Source organism: Eucyclogobius newberryi, unplaced genomic scaffold (assembly GCF_026437365.1).
Source record: "Eucyclogobius newberryi isolate DKJ021-1_F unplaced genomic scaffold, fEucNew1.0.hap1 SCAF_16, whole genome shotgun sequence".
Classification (NCBI taxonomy): Eukaryota; Metazoa; Chordata; class Actinopteri; order Gobiiformes; family Gobiidae; genus Eucyclogobius; species Eucyclogobius newberryi.
In genome coordinates, this window is record NW_027315790.1 from 24,216,427 (window position 1) to 24,228,343 (window position 11,917).

Sequence of the window (11,917 nt, forward strand, 5' to 3'; positions counted from 1 at the left end):
TCCGTCCTGGGCTGTACTCTGGACTCGGTGCAGGAGGTGGGGGACAGGAGGGTCCTGGCTAGATTCACATCTATGCTGGACCATGAGTGTCACCCCCTGCAGGACACTCTCTCCGCTCTGGAGAACAGCTTCAGTGAGAGACTGATCCACCCTCGATGTGCGAAGGAAAGGTTCCGTAGGTCTTTCCTTCCTGCTGCTGTCAGACTTTATAACAAAAACTGTTAGTACTGAACACTCGCAATACTGACCTAACCTAATACTGATGTGCAATTCTGTCATATGTGCAATTGCTGTTGGAATTCATGTGCAATTCATTTGCAATTACTGTGAAATTCATGTGCAATCTATGTGCTGTCGTGACACATATTCATGTGCAATTACTGTCGGGATCACATGCAATGGTATTTATGTATTTATTTATTTATTTGTCTATGGGAGTTTTTATTTATTTATAGGAGATCTTCTACTGAAAGTGTTTTTCAGACTTCCTATAAGTGATCTGTTCTTCTGGATCTACCTCTGTATCTACCTGCGTTGCACCAATGAAATTTCCCCATGTGGGAAAATAAAGGAATATCTTATTTAGTGTTTCTGTGGCTTGGGGAGTTGTTTTTGTATTTAGGAGTTACATTTGTGTCTTTCTTTTCGGCTGTTTTCCTTGTTAGCTCACATTTATTGGTATTAGGTATGGCTTTTTTACATACAGATTGTGAAATTTTGCATTCACATATTTGAATTATCTTACTTACAATTTCCATTACTTCACTAAGTGGTGTCTAAATACTATAGATGCTAACTCAAGTAGTGATTTAATTATTTTTTTCTGTTGTTTTTATGTATTTATATATTGCATATTATATGTTATAATATGCATAAACACAGAACATGGCCGAGTGAGAGAGAGAGAGCAAGAGTAAAGAACACAAAAAACATGTTACTCAAGACGTCCCATTTGGTCACATTCACACATTAGTGTCCAAATCGGATTTTATTTTTTCTCAATTTTTCAAATGTTATTTACCTTATTCCGGGAGTTACCCTGAGTGTCGCCATCCTCCTTCCGGTTGTAGTAGTTAACATAGGGTTGTCGACCTTGAGAGAAAAGTATACAAATGTTTTTCTTTAGGCCAAATCAATTTAGTTTATATAATATTTTCCCTGTAATGTTCCACTTAAGTGAACTGAGTTTTGGCTCAACCAGAAGCGCCATAACAACGGAAGTGCTGATCCGTGGCAAAAACGTGGACGGGCCGAAAATGGTGAATAATTTCAGTTCAGTTTTGTGTCATCCATTTCTTTGTTATGGCCTTCTTCCTGCAGTATGTTCCAAAGGTATCCATTTATTGTGTCCATTGCAGGAGCTTTGAGGCCCAAATACATAATTCTGAAGTCAAGTCACGCCGATGTCCAAAACAATCTGCAGAGCTAAAATCTTCATTTGTTTTTAAAAGTATAACTGGGAATTGGTTGCTGTGTGTGTGATTCAACTCTCCTGATTGGTTTGACTCTCCTCTCCAATGAAGACTCCTTATCCCTGTCATGAAGTAAATGCCTGAAATCTATATAATGCATTTATAATCAAGTTTATCAAGGAATTCCATTATTCCTCTTGTGTTCTTCTCTATATTCTCATTTATTCTCGTGTGCCCGAATGGCCGAGCCCACTTGACAGTATGCCACTTTGGGACTTTTGGTGTTATTTACCATTTTACCACTGATATATGTGGTAATCCATGCAAAACCCTCACCCTACTGTATACTAAGCAGCCATTATGCACGTGTCCCAAATGCAGAGCTGCACATGCATAAAAGATCAACTTTACCAAAGCCACTCAGAAAGCAATATCCAACAGTGTGCTGCGAAACGTCTGGAGAGAGAATTATAAAGACACATCTGGAGGCGCTGTTTGTGGCATCTTTTTATGGTTTGATAGTCCTGAGTTTAACTGCGACGGCTTGGAACCGCAACGTGCAATAACAATGTTGAATTTTAGATTACACAACGGCTTTAGTAAATATATATGAGAGGAATATTGTATTAGGCGTGCTAGAGTGTTCCATAATAAACATGATTTCAAAATGTATCTGCATAATATATGTATATACTTTTGAAACCACACCCTAAACATATACATTTATAGCAACACAGTCTTGAGGATCCGCTCAGGACCTGGACAAGACTAGAACCTAAAGGCGCTTAAGTAACTTTTCTGGTTGTGGAGATGGAGATTTATTACTTATAGCCTGGAGTGTGGCCCAGCATGGCATTAAACGTATCTAACTCCAAGCAGGCCAAGTTACATGTCAGATCTGTGGAGATGTTACGCCGCTCAAAGTAAGATTGCATATTTTTCCAGGCAATAACAAAAAAAAACTTGAATACATGCAAGATTGATGAATTGAGTGTCGTACTGTGTGAAATCCCTTTAAAACTCCAGTGTGTAACTATTTAACCAAAAAATACTTATACTACAGTAAAATCAAGTTGTTTTTCTCATTGTAGATGTTTTTGTGGCTCTGAAAAACGTGCGTCCTTTACTGTGAGTGGCCTTTCATCTCCACAAATCTGACTCGCCATTCACCGTGTTGTTGTTTGTTGTTCCTTTGTTTACCGTATTCCACAGCACGGCACGAAACGTATCCATCTCCACGGACACACAGACGGTTTTAACTTTCCATTTCCACAGAGTCGTGCTGGTGACTCTCCACACACTGCAGGACTAAGCCAGGCCCGCGATCGATTCCAAGTCGAAACGCTGTCGATATCAGGGCTAAACATGACTGAATCAACTCGGTCAATATAAGGATCGAATTAGAACAACCCCGGTTCACATCACAAACATATTACATTTTGTCCTAGTTTCAACTGTCCAGGCGCCATTTTGGCTGCGTATTTTCCTCCGGAGGCCTGTGTGACTTGAGTGTAATCCAATCTTAGAGCCACAATGAGGGACAGCAGACATCGTCCTCGCGGCTCGCAGGACATTTGTCGGCTCATCGTGTTTGGGAGAGCGCACAAGAGAAAATCTAATGTGAATCCACCATGGAGTTTTTTAATAGATGTCGGGAAAAGTTTGGAGCTAAACGACTTCATAGCCCTTGTGGTGAAGACGTATATTTCAATTACTTCCAAAAAAAAAAAAAAGATAATTTGCAGACCTAATTTCATTTTTTTGATTGCTTTATTAGCTTTTCAACTTCAACTTAATTGCATTGTCTTTTCTTTTGTTATGATTCCCATTCGCTGCCCGTTTAATGACCACTATAGCCTTCCCAGGGTCGTTCAAACCTTTAATTTCGCCGAGCAATGAAAGTGCCCACAAAATTAAAATGATAACGGTGATAAGAAAAACATATTAAAGTAAAATGCAAGAATTTTGCCGGTTTGGAGCGACAGTGGCTGATGTTGTGGCGGTTCGATCTATACCGTTGGTTCCATTCTTGTCGTTCGACTGCTATAGCTTGATAATTCACCCAAGTTAAAGAACTCCCTTGATCGTCTCCAACATTTATGCCACTGAGCAGACATTTCTCTCCACGATGACACCCAGAACTGACTCGACTCTGTGTAGACAAACTGACAACGCTCAAAAAATGCAAAGAAATATACGGTAAACAGTAATGTTCCAGCTCAGCGTGCCACTCCTGTCTCTCTCCTCGCAAAGTCTCTCCATAACTTTCCGGCAGCATCTGAGCTTGTTTACCGTTGCACATGCCAAACTTCCACTCCATTTAAGAAGCCTTCAGCGTGTAGTTAACTCCCTCCCAAAAGGCAAAGCTCACATTTTGACTCTCTCACGAGAATACAGCCTGTCAGAAAACACAAAAGAGAGAATTTTGCTATTTCTTTGCTGCAGGAGGTACTGGATGCTCATATTGTGTTTGTTATTTATGTTTAGGGGGTAAAGAAGGAATCAGCAGGCTTATTCTTGGAGCGTTTGCGGTATTTGAAGTGCAGATATACTATAAGCTCAGAATCAGATGTTATGAATTAAATATTAAGCGTGGGAGTTCTACGCAATCCAAGCTTAGATTTAGTTAAATATGAGGCTAGTTTTGATCCTGTCTGAGTCTGCTGTTGTCTTCTAGTCCTTGGTCTCTTGGTAAATGTGTTCTTAGTTGCGCTCCTAATGCTTTATTAAGGGTTTTAAAGGTAGCCGATGTGAGACGTGGTCATGGCATGTTTGCGTTTTCTCTCAGCTGAATGTACAGTGAGTCCAGAAAGTATTAACTTTTTCCACATCGTGCCATCTTACAGCCTTATTCCAAAATAAATTCTTATCAAATGTATTAAAAATAAATCGGAAGTGTGACTTTTTACTTATTCTCATGTATTTGGTCAAACGAATCAGAAGAATCAGTTAACTTCTGCCTCCTGCCCAAGAGGCTGCAGGCTGCCTTCTGATGTAACTGCAGAGAACATGCACTGGTCACCATAATTACACATATCAAAGAAAGGGTTGCTGGCTTTCTGCTCATTACAATTCCATAGATAAATGGATGTGTTCCCGTCTCTTGTTGTTCCTTTTTCAAAACCAGCAAAAGCTACATGCTCGCCCCTTTATTTTCTTTCTTTCAAATATATCTATGTTTTCCAACAGCTTAAAGTCTGTCTAGCCATTAAAGAAATAACGGAAGGGATATTTCCCGAGCTGCTAATGAGTTTTGAGTCCTAAAGCGTTATAGTAATCGTCTGCATGGTTCGAATAACAGAAGGGCTGAGGGTGAGAAGCCAAAACATGCGGTAAGAAGCAAAGAAGAGTAAAAAAGGACACAATAAGAGTGTGTGAAGTGGAGGTGCACGCTGAGCAGATTTGCCTCTGTTGTGTGGTAGCTACAGATGGTATCTCCGAGTATTTGGTGCAAAGAACAGACTTTGATGAAAGACTTGGCTGCTCCTTTTAAAGAGATCCAGGGTTTTTCCTAGAAGTGTCCCGCCGCCCAGTGAGTGTGTGGGGTCAGAGCGCCTCAAAGGGGGCCAGAGCAGGAGAAGTCATTACCTGTGCTGTCCCGTGTGAGGATCTGCACAGGGGGAGGGGGTAAGGCGGGGCTGGATTTGGTGGGCTTTAGTGTTCACATGCAACGCTCAACTGCTGAGAAAATGTACCACTATCACAATATGATTACTATCTTTGAATAATGTACTTTTTGACGTGATGATTTCAGTCAAACTCAAAATAACACAGACAAAACCAAGAATAAATCAAGGGTAATTTAGACTGCTTTAGGACAACCAGCATTTTTTATATTTTTGTTGGCTTATTAGACAGAACTGTTTAGCATGAAATGGGGTTGAGAGAAGGGAGGACATGTAGCAATTTGTCAAAGCCGGGATTTGAACTCACAAAGCCGGGGTTAGCTGCATATGTAGTGCCGCCTTAACCATTAGACCACCGGGCAGGTATTTTCATTTTAAAAACTCTACATTTCTGTCAAAACTTGGTGTTATTGCAATATATTTAGTTTGATGCGATATTGATTATTGTGTAGGATAATTTAGTGTGTAGCGATATTGTGCAGCCCTAAAACTTGTCTCATGCATTTATTAAATTACAGAGGGTTGGATCAAGAGTCCTTATAAATACCAAGACAATTACATATACATTACATTACACCAGTTTTGCCATTTCACTGCCTTCCTGTGAGCCATAAGAGTGACTTTAAAATATTACTCCTGGCGTCCAATGGTCAAGTACCAAACAATATTCCAGATATGCTTCTTCCAATTGACCGAGAAAGGGTCGTCGGGTCGTCCGGGACAGGTTTGTTGTGTGTTCCGAGAGTCGGGACCAAGTAGAGCGAGGCAGCGTTTAGTTTCTGTGGAAAACACTCTGATCTGCCCCAACTTTGACTGGCTTCAAATCTGGGCTAAACACATTGTTGTTCACCTCAGCATTTACATGAAATTATAAAGTGTTGAATTCTTTCCAGCTGTTTATTGTATTTTGTGTTGTCTTGGCACGATGACCTGATTTGTATTGTATATAAAGTTTATCTTATCTTATAGTTGTGTTTTATGAAGGGCTCTGTGTTGCTTGTGCATGAAATATGGTTCATAAATGATTTAGCCTTGCCTCCCGTCTTCATAGAGTTTAATGCCATGATGTGGGAGATTCCAGGCAAAGCAACAACAAACTGTATCCATGGAGACTATCCGTTAGTCTAATATGGATTTATCACATGACGTTTTGAATCCCACTCTTGTTACAGTACAAGATCGTTGAAAACAAATCAAATTTAAAACAATCACAGTCAATCAACCAACTATTAAGATTTCAAACCGCAAACTAATGTAAATTTAAGTAAAAATGATTTCTCGGGAAGAAAAAAATAACAGTTTCAAGCGCAGGATTGCAAATTGCCTTTCATCGAAATCAAAATGCCTGACTGTATTATTCATTTTCTGATTCCAATGACATCTAGTTTGAATAGAAAGCAATTATCCTAAAAGCTGCGTCTCATTTTTCATTATGTAAAATTCCCCCTAAAACCTGGAGAATGACGTTCCATAAAATCACCTGCATATCCTTGTCACTTCATATGATATACAGTAGTTCTTTATGTCCTTGTTTGTCCCTGTCTAAAAATGTAATTTGAAACAGTGAGAGAAAGAGCACAAAGTCTCGGCTGCTCCAAATGGAAAGAGCATATGTGTTTTTACCACTGGTGCACTCTGTGGTCACAGTTTGGTGTGGGCCTCATCATTGTCACACCCTGAAGTGTTGTTTACAGTGTGGGAGTGAGTGATGAGGAGACGCCGAGGGGAGCGCAGTCACTCTCCAGCGCCCCCTACGGCCAAATAACGCCACGCAGAGTTAATAATAATACAATAAAAGTCTTGTACTGTGTGTTTTCTTTGCTTTTGCTTTTCAATTTGGGAGATTTTCCTGGTGGCAAAGCTCGGCCAATGGATATGCACCAAACATTACTGTAGAAAAGTATTGAATGTACATAAAGCCGGTGTACGTAAAACCACAGGAGGAGCGAGTATGTATTTAAATAGTTCCAAGCGCTCACAAACCCTCTGGCATGTCGTTAAGATTTGTGTGCATGTTTTTTTTGGGCGCGTGCACGGCTTTAGAACGGCTTTTTCAGACGGAGAAGTGAAGTTTGGGTGGACCACTAAAGCTCGGCCAATTGTAACGCAGCATACGCCTCTTATTCCTTGGTTGACGAAAGATAGAATAAAATAATATATATGATAAGAGCAAAGTTTGAACAACTGCAGATGAATACACGTGTCAGTAGACGTGCAATTAATGTGTTCAAAGTGTTAAGATTGTACAGAAATATCAATCTATCTACCCTTATTATCATTTGATGGAATATAACTATATGAATGTACATTTAAATTGTACATTAATTCTGTTAAGTAGGGCCCCAGGAAGAATAATGACAGCTTTTAACAGCTAATGAGGCTCCTAATAATAGCTAAATAATTAAGTAAATGCACATAATAACTACAGACAATGTGCAGAGGTCTGATTTTGTGTATATATGGAATAATGGAATTCCTTGATAACTGAAAACACATCTAAAACTATTAATACTGTCTAGTTGTGTAGCTAATTGCACTCATAATGACAAAAATGTGCTTATTTTCTTGTTTACACCATCGAGTCGACCTGCTATCGTCTTGTATCCATCTGCCCCGGCTTGTTATAACAAACATCAGTGGAATTGTGCAGACCACACACGCACATGTAACAAGTGCGTGCACATGTCCAGGATTGGCATGACTGCACAGGCTAATCTGCTCCAGCGCTGCACCGTCTGAAAGAGCTTCCAGGTGACCACGCGGACACAAACACACAGACATACACCAGGGTCCCACTGGCCCCGCCCACACGCATTCCGGGCTCTGCGGTTTTGGCCTTTCTCCTGGGGCAATAAGGAAAACACAGATGGTATAATTTGGTGTAACATTAATAGGAATATGGTGATGTCTTATCGTGAGCTGTCACAGAATATTTAATTACAAGTGCTGAAATGTACTGTTAAAGCTAAAGAAACAGAGGGAACTACATAGACCATGATCCTTTGTGCTATTTCATTGCAGGCAAAACAAAGACGAAGAGTACTTAATTTAGTTTTAATCCTAGACTTAACATTTTATATATCTAGTCATTTTTATTTTTTTTATTTTAGCTTGATTCTATTGTTTTAGTCGACAGCAATGAATACGATAAAACGTAATTTAGTCAGATTTTAATCCGATTTTTGTTTGGTTTTTGAGTGCACCAACACGTCGCCGCCTTTTACCCGACTAAAGCCCAGTCCAGCCCAATCCGCGGGTCACTAGTATGAACCAGTTCTGTCTCACAGATCCGCGCAGGACAAACGTGCAATCGGCTTTGACAAAAAAGTGCCCCGACTGGTCATGAGTTTTCATCCGGGACACAAACAGCAGAGCGTCCTGATGGAGGGAAAACTGGAGACGCAACCATATCCCTCTTTTAAGTAGATTCCTGGTGTTTGATGTTTATTTCAAGCTCAACGAATTAAAATCGAGACTGAACGATGAACGATGTAGATGGGCTTGTGGTGTGTCTGTATTTCACTCCAGTATTAACATTTCCGGCGTCTTGTCCGTGCGTTGCCACTTGCCGTGTGTTTGTTTCCCTCACGGTGGTTTGCTCACTCTCAGTTACACTCGGCTGCTCTTGTCTGGATTTCGGTTCCAGCGGGACGAGACGCAGAGTCCTTGCTAGGCGGTGGAGGGCGAATCGGCGCGTACAGTACTTCATTGATGCCGCAGAGCAAGTCTTAACAATTTCTTTACGATTTGCTTTATTGGTGCATTCCTCACACTGATATCCTGCACGCTCTGTAGCCACGGTCCGCACCAACGAACCCTCCAACCACCGCATCCATATGAACATGAGCGACGTGTCTTGCCTCAGAACGCTTCAACAGCTAATGCTAACGTCAAAGCTAAAGATCTAACTGACAACTTCGAGATGGGAGCTTTCAGCACAGTTTTACGACGTGCCATACATGTTGTTTTTCTAAAGGTTGAAACACAGCATAGCTAATAGTGTTGCTTGTTAGCATCCCCGAGATGACAGTTGTGAAATCCAACAGTTCTGCCTTAACAAATAATTTCACCTTTGCCTGTGTGTAATCCATATCTAAAGGAGCCTTTGTCGCCGAAAGACTCGCAGCCTTTTTCATGCTCCGTCTAATGATGTTTTATCACACCCCGGGCATCGCGTTCACAGTTAGCGTCGTGTTTAAAGCGATTCCTTCACGCACAAAAGAGAAAAAGAGAAAACGAAAATCCACCTTGCTTGAGAATGCTTGTCATTTAAAGTGCGGATTGATGTGCCGTCTACTCCCTCGCTCTCTGTCTCCCTCTCCTCTCCCCTCCTCTTCCTCTTTTCAAGATCTTACATTTTCACTAAAGTCCCCTTCACCGTGTTATCTTTCCACCAGAGGCACCGAGAAGGCGGCTTTGATATTGAAAGCAGGCCCGGCATAAAAGGCAAAGGGTTTAGGGGTGAATGTAAATGCTATGGGCTCTCTGGAAAGGAAGAGATCTCCGAGTTAACGAACACCTCGCTCGCTAGTCACGCTACCCACTTCCTGCTTGTTTTTCTCACCCCGCAATGTGACTAACCGGGAGTGAAATTTTGATTTGAACGAAATTTTCACAGCTTTGGGTCAATTGAAGTTGATGAAATATTGTGACACAGACAGAAGATAAAACAGCTCTCTTGATTCTTCGAGGAACCCTTGCGTAGACTGTTCCAGCAGGAGAGGAAGCAGGCAGAAGAGTGGCGTAATCACTTCATTATAGAGTATTATGTGTAATTACTCTGACATTTCCTGGAGGATATTGTGCATAGACTGATATGATTGCATAAGCAGCAGGTCGCCACTCGGAAGTTTGTGTCTTTCGGTATGGACGTTAGCGAAGTCGCTGAATTCATTTGGACCAAGTTTGAGAAGTTTCCGTTAAGTACTGTTTATCTGTGTTTATCCATTGTTACTATAGTTCAGGCACAGTCTTACCTCTGGGGTTCTTGGTCCGGACTTTGCCTGCTGTGAGATCAGGAGTATTGAGATGAAAAACACAAACACTAAAACCAGCAGAAAACCACACGTATTTTACTTGCTTTCCATGGTTCTCTGTCAGATTGGGAAGCGTGGTGATCATCTTATTCCTGTGACAATATGCTAGGAAATCAACATTTTGTGATTAATAAATGTTCTCTTGAATGTAGCTCTATCTTCAATTTCATTCAATTACCGTGTTTGCGTAGTTTTGGCCGAGGTGCGACATATACTCCGGAGCGACTTATGTGATATTATTTGTTATTTTCACACTGACAACCACAAGAGGGCGCTCTAGGCTCTAAGCGACACAGAAGAAGAATCTGCACTTCCTCTTCCGCCGGAGTTTGCTGAGTTGTTTAGAAGTGACACAGAAGAATTCAATGGATTTAGTGATTTAGGGTAATCCTGAAGCTTTGGTAAACTTAGTTCTTTATGCTATAGTTACCTGAATAACTGTTAATATGTTACGTTAACATACCAGACACTTACCACAGTTCGCTGTCTGTCCGTCATGTAGCTGAAGGTGTTAGCGTTAGCATATGTACACCTATTCACCACCGTTTTTGGTCTTGGATTTTATCAAATAAATTTCCCCCAAAAATGTGACTTATACTCCAGTGCGACTTATATATGTATTTTCGTCTCTATTATTCATTTTTTGGCTGGTGCAACTTATTGTCCGGAAAAAACGGTACGGTAAAAGCAGTGCTACAACGACAGCAACATTTTAGAGAATACATCCAAAAATTTGAGGCCAAAATTGTGAACCTGAAAAATATATTATTACTTATTTTTTTTATTATTACTTATGTCAAAATCAAAATGTCACGTTTCAGCTAATGGGTCACTAAATCCATTCTATTGTCAGAATACTGTAGAAGGTTCAGTATTTTGCCTCTTAAAAGCTAACTGGACATTTTATACAACACAATCTCCAGCTGTACCGGTTTATTTTTTGGACTTTGTAGTGCAATATCACAAAGCCCAAAACGATGTGGCTGTGCAGTTTTGTGGTGCCTGTGTTATTCTTTTCTGTTTGGTGAACCTCGCCGTGCTTCCTCAGTCCTTCCTGACAAACCATTTCCCTCCAGCTATCTAAGTATCTGTTTGTCCCAATCCACCCTCTTACATCTCCACTCCTGTTAGTTTTTGTCTTGTTTTTTTTTTTTCAGACCAGAGTTAAGCACCAAAGCAAAGATTTTCACCAAAAACAGCCTTCTCTTCCTCCTCGCCGACCTTCTTCAAATAGCTCGGCTCGGCACTAATGAGTCCCGGGAGGGCTACACCCACAATCACGCTTTTTTAGACGCCATTACGGACACTGGCACTTCAAAGCATTAGCGTGAAAGCATTAACATAACCAGCCACTGCTACCTGTCCGCGCAGTGTTTTAGCATTAGTGAAACGTGCAGCGTGCTAATGGCCGTGAGTGCGCCGAGCTGGAACAAGAGTCCAGGGAGACGGCGCAACTTCTGAAGACTGGACTTTATTGACTTTAGATGTTGCTTTGATGTCTCACTTATTGCCCATAACCAAAGCACGCTGTTGACTGTGCAAAGAGGTTTAAGTGCATTTTAGCTGAAGACCTGTTTGGTATTTGGGATGAGCCGCGGTCGTCTGTTCAAGGTCAATGGGCTCGGTGCCAATATTGACGCAGCTAATTAGAAATGATGATTATGTTGATGAAAACAATCAAAAAGATTATCATGTTCGTTTCATGCTAATGAGGGTGTGTTACTCTGCAAGATATGCTAAAAATAATAATAATAATAAATATAGCCGCAAGCGGCAATGATCGGCCCTCGCCACGCCGCCGCCACGCCGCAAGAGGAGGGGGCGCTAACGCGCCCCAATTGTC

The 11,917-nt window shown here is 41.1% G+C and overlaps 1 protein-coding gene across 3 annotated transcripts in view; it reads left to right on the forward strand.

Moving 5' to 3' along the window:
* The window catches only part of rbms3 (RNA binding motif, single stranded interacting protein), a 334,351-nt gene that overhangs the window by 183,260 nt on the left and 139,174 nt on the right, over positions 1-11,917 (forward strand). The gene's annotated exons all lie outside the window — the stretch shown is intronic.